Genomic DNA, 9,442 nt, shown 5'->3' on the forward strand with positions numbered 1-9,442 from the left:
TTACAACTACGTCAAACCCGGAAGTGCGTATCCCTTTTTTTGGATTACAACCAATTTTGGTGGGAAGGCCCCATTGGCGAAAGTGCGCCTTGGGTTACAACCAGACCTCCAGAACAGATTATGGTTGTAAACCAAGGTAAGTAAAGGTAAAGGTACCCCTGCCCGTACGGGCCAGTCTTGACAGACTCTAGGGTTGTGCGCTCATCTCACTCTAGAGGCCGGGAGCCAGCGCTGTCCGCAGACACTTCCGGGTCACGTGGCCAGCATGACAAGCTGCATCTGGCGAGCCAGCACAGCACACGGAAACACCGTTTACCTTCCCGCTATTAAGCGGTCCCTATTTATCTACTTGCACCCGGGGGTGCTTTCGAACTGCTAGGTTGGCAGGCGCTGGGACCGAGCAACGGTAGCGCACCCCACCGCGGGGATTCGAACCGCCGACCTGACAATTGGCAAGTCCTAGGCGCTGAGGTTTTACCCACAGTTTTACAGTCTCTCATTCAGAGTGTTCCTCTCATACAATTCCTTCAGACCTTGCCACAACGCTTTGGCAGTCTTAAAATTGCTTATGTGGTGTAAATCACTGTCACAAGAGTTGAAATTACTGTCTTTGCCTTTCTGTCCTGCTTTTCCCACTTTACTTTTTCTGCCTCTTCTGCTGCTGCAGATTTTTCAATTGTTTCCCACAACTTCTTCTCTAGCTCATTCTCCATTTGAAATTTCTATAAAGGATGGGACTTCTGGGTTGGTGCCCCCAGCAATGGCGGAGCTCCTCCGATCGGGAGGAACTTGCTCCATGGAAAGTTGGGTCTGAACCGCCACGGCAAAGGCGGAGACCCATTGAAATCATAGGCGGAAGAAGCTTGTGAACCTGGGATTCGGCTGGCACCTTTTGTGCCTTCCCTACTCACGGGGAAACCCTGTTTGGGGATCTGGAGCGACGTGGGGTGAGCGGCGCGGTGCTTTGAATCGACCGCTTCTTTCACAGAGTGAAGCCGCATTGCTGTTGCCGGAGAGTGCTATCTTTTTCTTGTGGACAATTGGATTTTAAACAACAACCCGTGAGTAAAACAGAAAATTGGATCTTTAAATATCTTAATTTAGCATCGAACGGGGAAGGTTCAAAACAGGAAGCCCGCCTTCCCCTTTTGTAAATAGACTGAAGCAAAGAGCTTACAAGTTAAGGTCTCAGAAAGCCTTATGTAAAGGATTAAACTTCCATCGATTGAAATTATTAGACCCCCCTTGGAAGCAGGAGAAGAGGGGGGAAATTTTGGACTGTGTATCCTGCAGGAGAGAGTGATTAAAATTAAATTACCACTGCTCTGAACCTGGGAACGGGCTCCCAGTGATTGACGTTTCAGGAGAGTTCATTGACAGCGAAGAGAACGGATGTTGACAGTCAGTTAAATAAGAGAAATATATTGTTTCCATTGTCTGCTTCTGCGTTTAAAAGGAAGGAAAAGTATCTGAAAATTGAAACTATCTTTACTTTTTGATCTGTGTTGGAAAAGATTGATACAAGTGGAGACTTTTCCCCTCTAGAGCGAGCTTTTGAAACTGTTACAAGAGTGGAGCTGGGAAATCTCCAGCTGCTTGATAAGAACTGTGAGAACTAGAGATTGACCTTGGATATTCAAGAATGTCGACAGGAGAAGCCTTATGGACTGCATTTTCTAAAATAAGCCACTTGTTGGAACAGCTTCATAAAAAGATGGATGCTATGACTACTAAAATTGACATTTTGGAACCAAAGGTGAGCACCAATACAGAAATTATTGAGGATTTGGCACAGGAATCTATTTCAACAGGACAGATTGCTGAAAAGGAGAAGGAGAAAGTTGCTGTTGTCGAACCTAAAGTAATACAAGGGGGAGCCTTAGCCTAGCAGAGGCAAATTGAGGATTACAAGTTGAGGCCCTTTATGACTGAGACTAGGAAAAGTCAGATTTTGAAGATTGGAGCCTGGCCTGGACTAGAAAAGGAAAGTTGGAAAGATCCCTCTACGCAGGGATTAACTGACTTTTGGAATATGGACTTGGGTCAGGAGGAGATTGGAGTTCTGGGGGCCTTTGGATTTGGAGGAATTTTGAAACATGCCCGGAAATACTTTATGGATCCTAGTTTTAATTATGGAAATCTGGCTGACCTGTCGAGAGGGAATAAAAGTATCGTTGGATTGGAGTTTCTCCAAGATCTGCTCTTCAGCATCAAAGAATATGAAGAAGACTGGCAGAAGAGACGTGGAAAAGAGTTAAGAGCCTCGGACATAAGATCTCCAGGTTGATGGAGTTGACAGAAGTGGCTGGTAGAGTCCGAGACTGGGGAGAGGAGATGGTGGAAGAAGATTGGAAATTTAAAGTCTATATATAGAAATATTGTAAAATTAATGAGTGATAGAAAAATGTTGGAAGGAAATTTTATGGCTTTAGCTGAAATGCTATAAGGAGTTAAGCTTAAATAAGTATACTAATTTTAATGGAAATAAGATTAAAAATATGTTAAGACATTTATATGATATAAAATAGAGAAAGATGGAAAGGAATTGCTGAAACAATTAATGGAAGTGGAATACAAAGAGGGAGGTGAGAGGAGGTCAATGATACAAGGGAATGAAAGATAGAATATGGAAAAGGTATGATGTATGTTTTTAAATTGTTTTTGTTTGGTTTGGTTTAGTTTATTGTGTTAAGGTTGTGTTTTGTATTGTTTATGTATTGTATTGTTTTTTCTCTTTTTTGTTCTTTTTTGTTTCTTTTGTCTTCTTTCTTCCTTTTCTTTTTTGTAAGCTTTAAAAGTAATAAATATTATTTAAAAAAATGAAATTTCTATAAAGGATGGTTACTTGAAGTAAGAACAGGCACAGAAGGCTCTAGGGCTTTCACAGCTTTTATATACATGGTCATTGTTTTTCTCTCTTTTCAGACTGGGCCCATAACCCTATTGTTGTGGAGGGTGGGGTGATTAACATAATCAATCCTCCTGGCAAACTGGGAATATCCCCTCACTCACCCAGTTTAGGACATTCCATACCTTTCCCCAGCAGTGTTTCTTTTCTTTCAGCAAAGTAAGCATGTCAAACAAACTTTAATAATAAAGAAAATTGTAACACAATAACATACCATCTGAGAGAAACTAAAATGACTTAATGAGGCAAGAATGACAGTTGGTCTCTCTAACTGATCTTAACTGAACACCAGAAGGGAGGGGCTGATTCCAAAGCATAACACAAAGTCCTGCCCACCAGGTGCCAGACATTCTAATGCTCAAATTAGGCCCCAGTGTTTTTCTTGCAGTCACCCCCCCCTTCCTGATTTTCTGGTAGGCCTCTTAGATGAATTTTTTTCCTCCTGTCCCTGTCTGATTGTTCCTCCAACTTCATAGCAAAATCTTCTGTCATTTGTAAGAGCTGGATCTCAGACTGGTTAGTTAGAGCAAGATTGTGTGCATCATTTTATGTTTTAGAAATATCAGGCACATACCAAATTTCTGCTCAAGTGAAGTTGGGGCTGCTCTCCTGTCCAAGGCCAGTGCCTACCTTAATTTTATTAATGTAATCATCTGACTCTCTGGCCTCTTCCATTACAGCAGCTGCTTTCTTGCCTTTTTGGGCCTTCATGAAGCCTCATACAGAGCTCCCTCTATTTCTTTCTGAAGCACTAACCTTGCAGATTTCCTTTTTGGTCCCCATATTTCTTGAATCATCTCCTTGCTGAGGCTGTATAAAACTTTTTGATTATATGTCAGTAGGATCCACTCTGCTTAGAATTTGTCCCAGGGCAATTGGAGATACAGAAATATGCTTCTATTTAGCTTTCCAGCTAGCCACCCACCCCCCAGCTTTTTCTACACATGGAGGCTTTTCATACAATTTAGATCCCCATCTTCTCAGGTTCTAAACCATGTAGGGAACCTGTACAATTGCAACAGGTTCCATCACCTTTGTCAAGGGTGGGAAACTGGACTGAGCAGGTGGGCTAGCTCTAAAACTTTGCCACCCCCTGTGGGCCATTTTAACAGGTGGACTGTGCAACAACATTCTATGGCATCAAACAATTTACCCTGTGAAGAATTAGGAGCAAGTTCCTATTTTCTTCCACTCTTTCCTATTTTCTTCCACTCTTTCCTTGCAGGTGTGGCCTGCTTCAATTCAAGCTGCATTGAACAACCTTCCTTTGTAGGCTTAGCTCAGGTTCATTTCTGCATTTCTGATTGTTCTTTTTCAGTTTGGCCCCTTATTGTATTGCCTCTTAGCTTTCTCCTGTCCAGGTTCCTTTTACTCCTGGGGTGGAGCAATAGCTCAGTTGTAGAGCATCTGCTTTGTGTACAGAAGGTTTCAGGTTAAATTTCCTATCTCCATATAGGGCTGTGAAAAGCTGCCATCAGGACCAAGGTTCTGACTTCATATAAGGCAACCTCCTGTTTCTATGTTCATCTTCCGCTGGACCATCAATGCAAATGGGTTGTGTAAACGAAGAGGACAGATATGAGCACCAACGTGCTCACATTTCACCACTATGAATCTCTCCCACTGAATTTGTCTCACCGTGAGCAGCAGCAACTTTCCATTTGCTTCAGTGAATCATATGCTACCTCATAATGTGGAAAGCAGCAAACATTAACAAGACACATGACAAGCTTGGTGAGCCAACCAAAGTGAGCGCATCTGTCAACAAGGGGCAGGTGGCCAGCTCTTTTCCTCAAGGGAAAGATGACTGAATAAATAACACAGCAAAGGTAAAGCAGATCCCATCAAGCTCCCTTGCCAAATTCAATCAGGTCAGGTGAGCTCTGAACACACAGATCCAAAAATTAAAAGTTTACTGTGCCAAACATGCTACTTGAATACAAAATTCCCCCTTGTAAAGGGCAGGAGGGGAAGACATTATAACAAAGTATTTATAAACTACTTGAATAAAAGAATTGAGGGGATGCTCATCAAATTTGCAGATGGCACCAAACTGGAAAGGGTAGCTAATGCCACAGAAGACAGAATCAAAATTCAAAATAATTGGATAGCTGGGCCCAAGCTAACAAAATGAATTTCAATAGGGACAAATATCAATTATCTAATTTCTGTGGTTAACAAATGTAGTTCTTCATGTCCATTTATTATATAACGAATATTTCTAAGATGAGATGCACAATAATACCATTTAAGCAGGGATATCCCTCTGTCAATAGGGGTAAATAATACAATAGCGTGTAGTTGTGATCAGTTATCTTAATGAATAAATTATATAATAAGCTTTTGTCACCTAATTATGGTGCAGTCTGGATAGGAATAGTTTGAAAAAGAAGCAAAATTTTCTGAAGTAACATTTTAACTGTTGAAATATTACCCCTTCAAGTCATATATAGGTTTTTCCAAATTCTCATGTTAGTTTTGAAGTCTGTGATTATTGGTTTATAATTTATTCCAGCTTTGAGACTTTTGTATGTATATATGTGTGTGTGTGTGTGTGTGTGTGTGTGTGTGTAAAAAATGAATTTGCATATTACACAGTTTAAGAACTGAGAATTTGTGGAGACCATGTATTAATTCTGGAGGCGTTTGAATGCAAAACTATTCTGATTTACCATAATTCACTTTAAATCCAGATACCGAGTTAAATTGGGATTATTATTGCATGATGGCCAGAATTCAAATTTGAGGATATGGTGTTATCATTGTATTGTCATCTGAAAAGAAGTTCAATATATATCATTTACCACAAACTGTTATTTCCATTGATTCCATGACTACAACAAAAAGCCAAGGGGATGGACGGTAATTTTGCTTTGTGCCCTGGCAGATGAGGAAAACCCCCAAAGTATCTTCAATTTACCTGTATGTTTGCATGGGTAGAATCATGTGGTCTTTTTATCAAATTGACAAAGGGGGAATCATACCCTGAATCTGGTCAATGCAGCAAACAAAAAAGGCTTGTTAAATCAATCAAAAGCTTTAGTGACATCTACTTAGAGTATTTCAGTAGAATTTGGTTGGGCATAGGCCATGAATAATATTTAGTATGTGCCAGATGGGAATAATGATATACTTATCTATGGTGAATAAATAATATATGGTCTTTGTTAATGTAATTTGGTTCAATTCATGCTTGCCTGTCTGTTTTATCAGGATTTTTTGCATCCACATTTATCAATAAAATAGGTCAGTAAGAGTTGGTTAGTTACAGGTTTTTTTAATGGCTTATGAAGCACTATAATATTTGTTGGTTTCCATGCGCTAGGGACTTCCCCTCTAGAAAAAGATACTTGTGAACAACTTAGAAAGAAGAGGTACCAATTGAGTTTGGAATGCTTTATAGAAAGCTCCCATAAATCTGTTCAAGCTGGGAGACTAGGGTGGTTTCAGGTTTTTAATAGTTGTTTTATTGTTGTTGTTTGCGCTGTTACTATTTCTTCTAGCTTAGATGGTGGAGGATGCTTTGTGTGAATGGCAGCAGTACGAATTGTTATCTAAGGAAGTGATATACTTAATCTGTTCAGTGAACAGTCAGTGTGTTTCCAAATTCACTTGACTTGAGTCTGTATGCCCCAATAACATCATGGTGAATTTCCTGTGCCCACAGCTGATGGGCTGCCTGGACCAGCTCTTCAGGTTCATAGAGTTCAACAGCAGCATTGAACTGGACTGCCTCTAGATTGCCCAGTGACTTGAGGAGATGTGCCAGTGATGCTGCTGGCTAGACCATGACATGCAGGGAACAAGGGAGAAGCTGCGCCAGTCAGTGTCTGAGCATTCAGTCCCGAAAGTGAAGTTGAAACATGCCCGCAACCAAGTGGAGGTAGAGATGAAGAAGAGACATCAGGTGGAAAAGTAGGAGTACAAGCTGCAGTTTCTATATGACTATCTGGTCACTGATCTGCATATCAGTCTTTTCAATGAGGAATCATAGAATAGAATCATAGAGTTGGAAGAGAACACAAGGGCCATCGAGTCCAACCCCCTGCCAAGCAGGAAACACCATCAGAGCACTCCTGACATGTGGTTGTCAAGCCTCTGCTTAAAGACCTCCAAAGAAGGAGACTCCACCACACTCCTTGGCAGCAAATTCCACTGTCGAACAGCTCTTACTGTCAGGAAGTCCTTCCTAATGTTTAGGTGGAATCTTCTTTCTTGTAGTTTGGAACCATTGCTCCGTGTCCGCTTCTCTGGAGCAGCAGAAAACAACCTTTCTCCCTCCTCTATGTGACATCCTTTTATATATTTGAACATGGCTATCATATCACCCCTTAACCTCCTCTTCTCCAGGCTAAACATGCCCAGCTCCCTTAGCCGTTCCTCATAAGGCATCGTTTCCAGGCCTTTGACCATTTTGGTTGCCCTCCTCTGGACACGTTCCAGTTTGTCAGTGTCCTTCTTGAACTGTGGTGCCCAGAACTGGACACAGTACTCCAGGTGAGGTCTGACCAGAGCAGAATACAGTGGCACTATTACTTCCCTTGATCTAGATGCTATACTCCTATTGATGCAGCCCAGAATTGCATTGGCTTTTTTAGCTGCCGCGTCACACTGTTGGCTCATGTCAAGTTTGTGGTCAACCAAGACTCCTAGATCCTTTTTACATGTACTGCTCTCAAGCCAGGTGTCACCCATCTTGTATTTGTGCCTCTCATTTTTTTTGCCCAAGTGCAATACTTTACATTTCTCCCTGTTAAAGTTCATCTTGTTTGTTTTGGCCCAGTTCTCTAATATGTCATGGTAGTTTTGAAGTGTGATCCTGTCCTCTGGGGTGTTAGCCACCCCTCCCAGTTTGGTGTCATCTGCAAATTTGATCAGGATGCCCTTGAGTCCATCATCCAAGTCGTTGATAAAGATGTTGAATAAGACCGGGCCCAAGACAGAACCCTGTGGCACCCCACTAGTCACTCTTCTCCAGGATGAAGAGGAACCATTGATGAGCACCCTTTGGGTTCGGTCAGTCAGCCAGTTACAAATCCACTGAGTGGTAGCATAGTCAAGTCCGCATTTTACCAGCTTCTTTACAAGAATATCATGGGGCACCTTGTCAAATGCCTTGCTGAAATCAAGGTAGGCTACATCCACTGCGTTCCCTTCATCTACCAGGCTTGTAATTCTGTCAAAAAACGAGATCAGGTTAGTCTGACATGACTTATTTTTCAGAATTCCATGCTGACTATTGGTGATCACAGCATTCCTTTCTAGGTGCTCACAGACTGTATGCTTAATGATCTGCTCCAGAATCTTCCCTGGTATTGATGTCAGACTGACTGGGCAGTAATTATTTGGGTCCTCTCTTTTCCCCTTTTTGAAAATAGGGACAACATTTGCCCTCCTCCAGTCTGCCGGGACTTCGCCTGTTCTCCAGGAATTCTCAAAGATGACTGCCAGTGGTTCTGAGTTCACATCTGCCAGTTCTTTTAATACTCTTGGATGCAGTTCATCTGGCCCTGGAGACTTGAATACATCTAAACTAGCCAAGTATTCTTGTACTATCTCCTTAGTTATTCTGGGCTGTGTTTCCTCTGCTGAATCATTTGCTCCAAATTCTTCAGGTCGGGCATTGTTTTCTTTATCGGAGAAGACTGAGGCAAAGAAGGCATTGAGGAGTTCAGGACCGGCACTCAGTCCTGGCAGCTTCAGACAGGCCATGTTTCAACCACAGCACCCTGCTGCCTGGCAAGTGGCTATCTGCAGTGGAAGAATATAGCACCTCAATCAGATCAGGCATCAGCTTTGACTACCCAGATGAGGAAGTGAATTTGGAAGTGATAAAAATCCTCAAAGCAGATACAAAGGATCTCCTCACTCATATTCCTGATTCAGCCAGTGGTAACAACCAAATCTGCATAGACATCTGTGGCACCTCCTCCTAGCTCCAATGAGATGTCTATCGCAGTCCTGAGATCTGGAACCATTGCCCACATTTTACCACCTATTGTTTTCATGGTTCATCACTGATCCCATCAGAGCCATTGCACTCTACCCTGACACCTCACTAAAGGCTGGGGCACTAGTAATCTATCTCAATATTTTTGAATGGCATCTATGTAAATTGTTTCAGCAGTATAGTTTTATGGGTGGGTGTGTTGGAATTGATGTTAAATCTGATTAGGATCAATTTTTTAAAACCTTTGTTTAATTGTAAGGAAAGTACTTGTTTCCATTTTCCCCCTGAGTAAGTTTGCAAATATCTTATAATGTTTGTTGCCAAATTCACAAACTTTTGGGCCCAATGCTGAAGTGAGCCAGCTAATTTAGGGATTGCTAGCATTTTAAATTCAGCTCATTTACATAGTAATTTTTTACATACCCTAGGACTTTGGGCTTCCTGTAATCTTATATTTAGTCTAAATTATTTTATGCCTGCAAGAAGTGAGGAATGAATTTTTATTTATTTATTTAATCTAGATCTTTCACTTATAAAATGTCCTCTCACCACTGCCTTCAGAGTATTCCATACTAATGCTGGGA

The 9,442-nt window shown here is 41.6% G+C and overlaps 1 long non-coding RNA gene across 1 annotated transcript; it reads left to right on the forward strand.

Moving 5' to 3' along the window:
* Positions 1 to 3,306: 3,306 nt before the first annotated feature.
* On the forward strand, positions 3,307 to 6,889 carry LOC307207953. Its single transcript, XR_013834885.1, has 3 exons — positions 3,307 to 3,321; positions 4,365 to 4,737; positions 6,576 to 6,889. It is a non-coding gene; the product is annotated as an uncharacterized lncRNA (long non-coding RNA).
* Positions 6,890 to 9,442: the final 2,553 nt, after the last annotated feature.

The sequence above is a fragment of the Podarcis cretensis genome (genome assembly GCF_951804945.1).
Source record: "Podarcis cretensis genome assembly, chromosome: Z".
In the NCBI taxonomy this organism is placed as follows: Eukaryota; Metazoa; Chordata; class Lepidosauria; order Squamata; family Lacertidae; genus Podarcis; species Podarcis cretensis.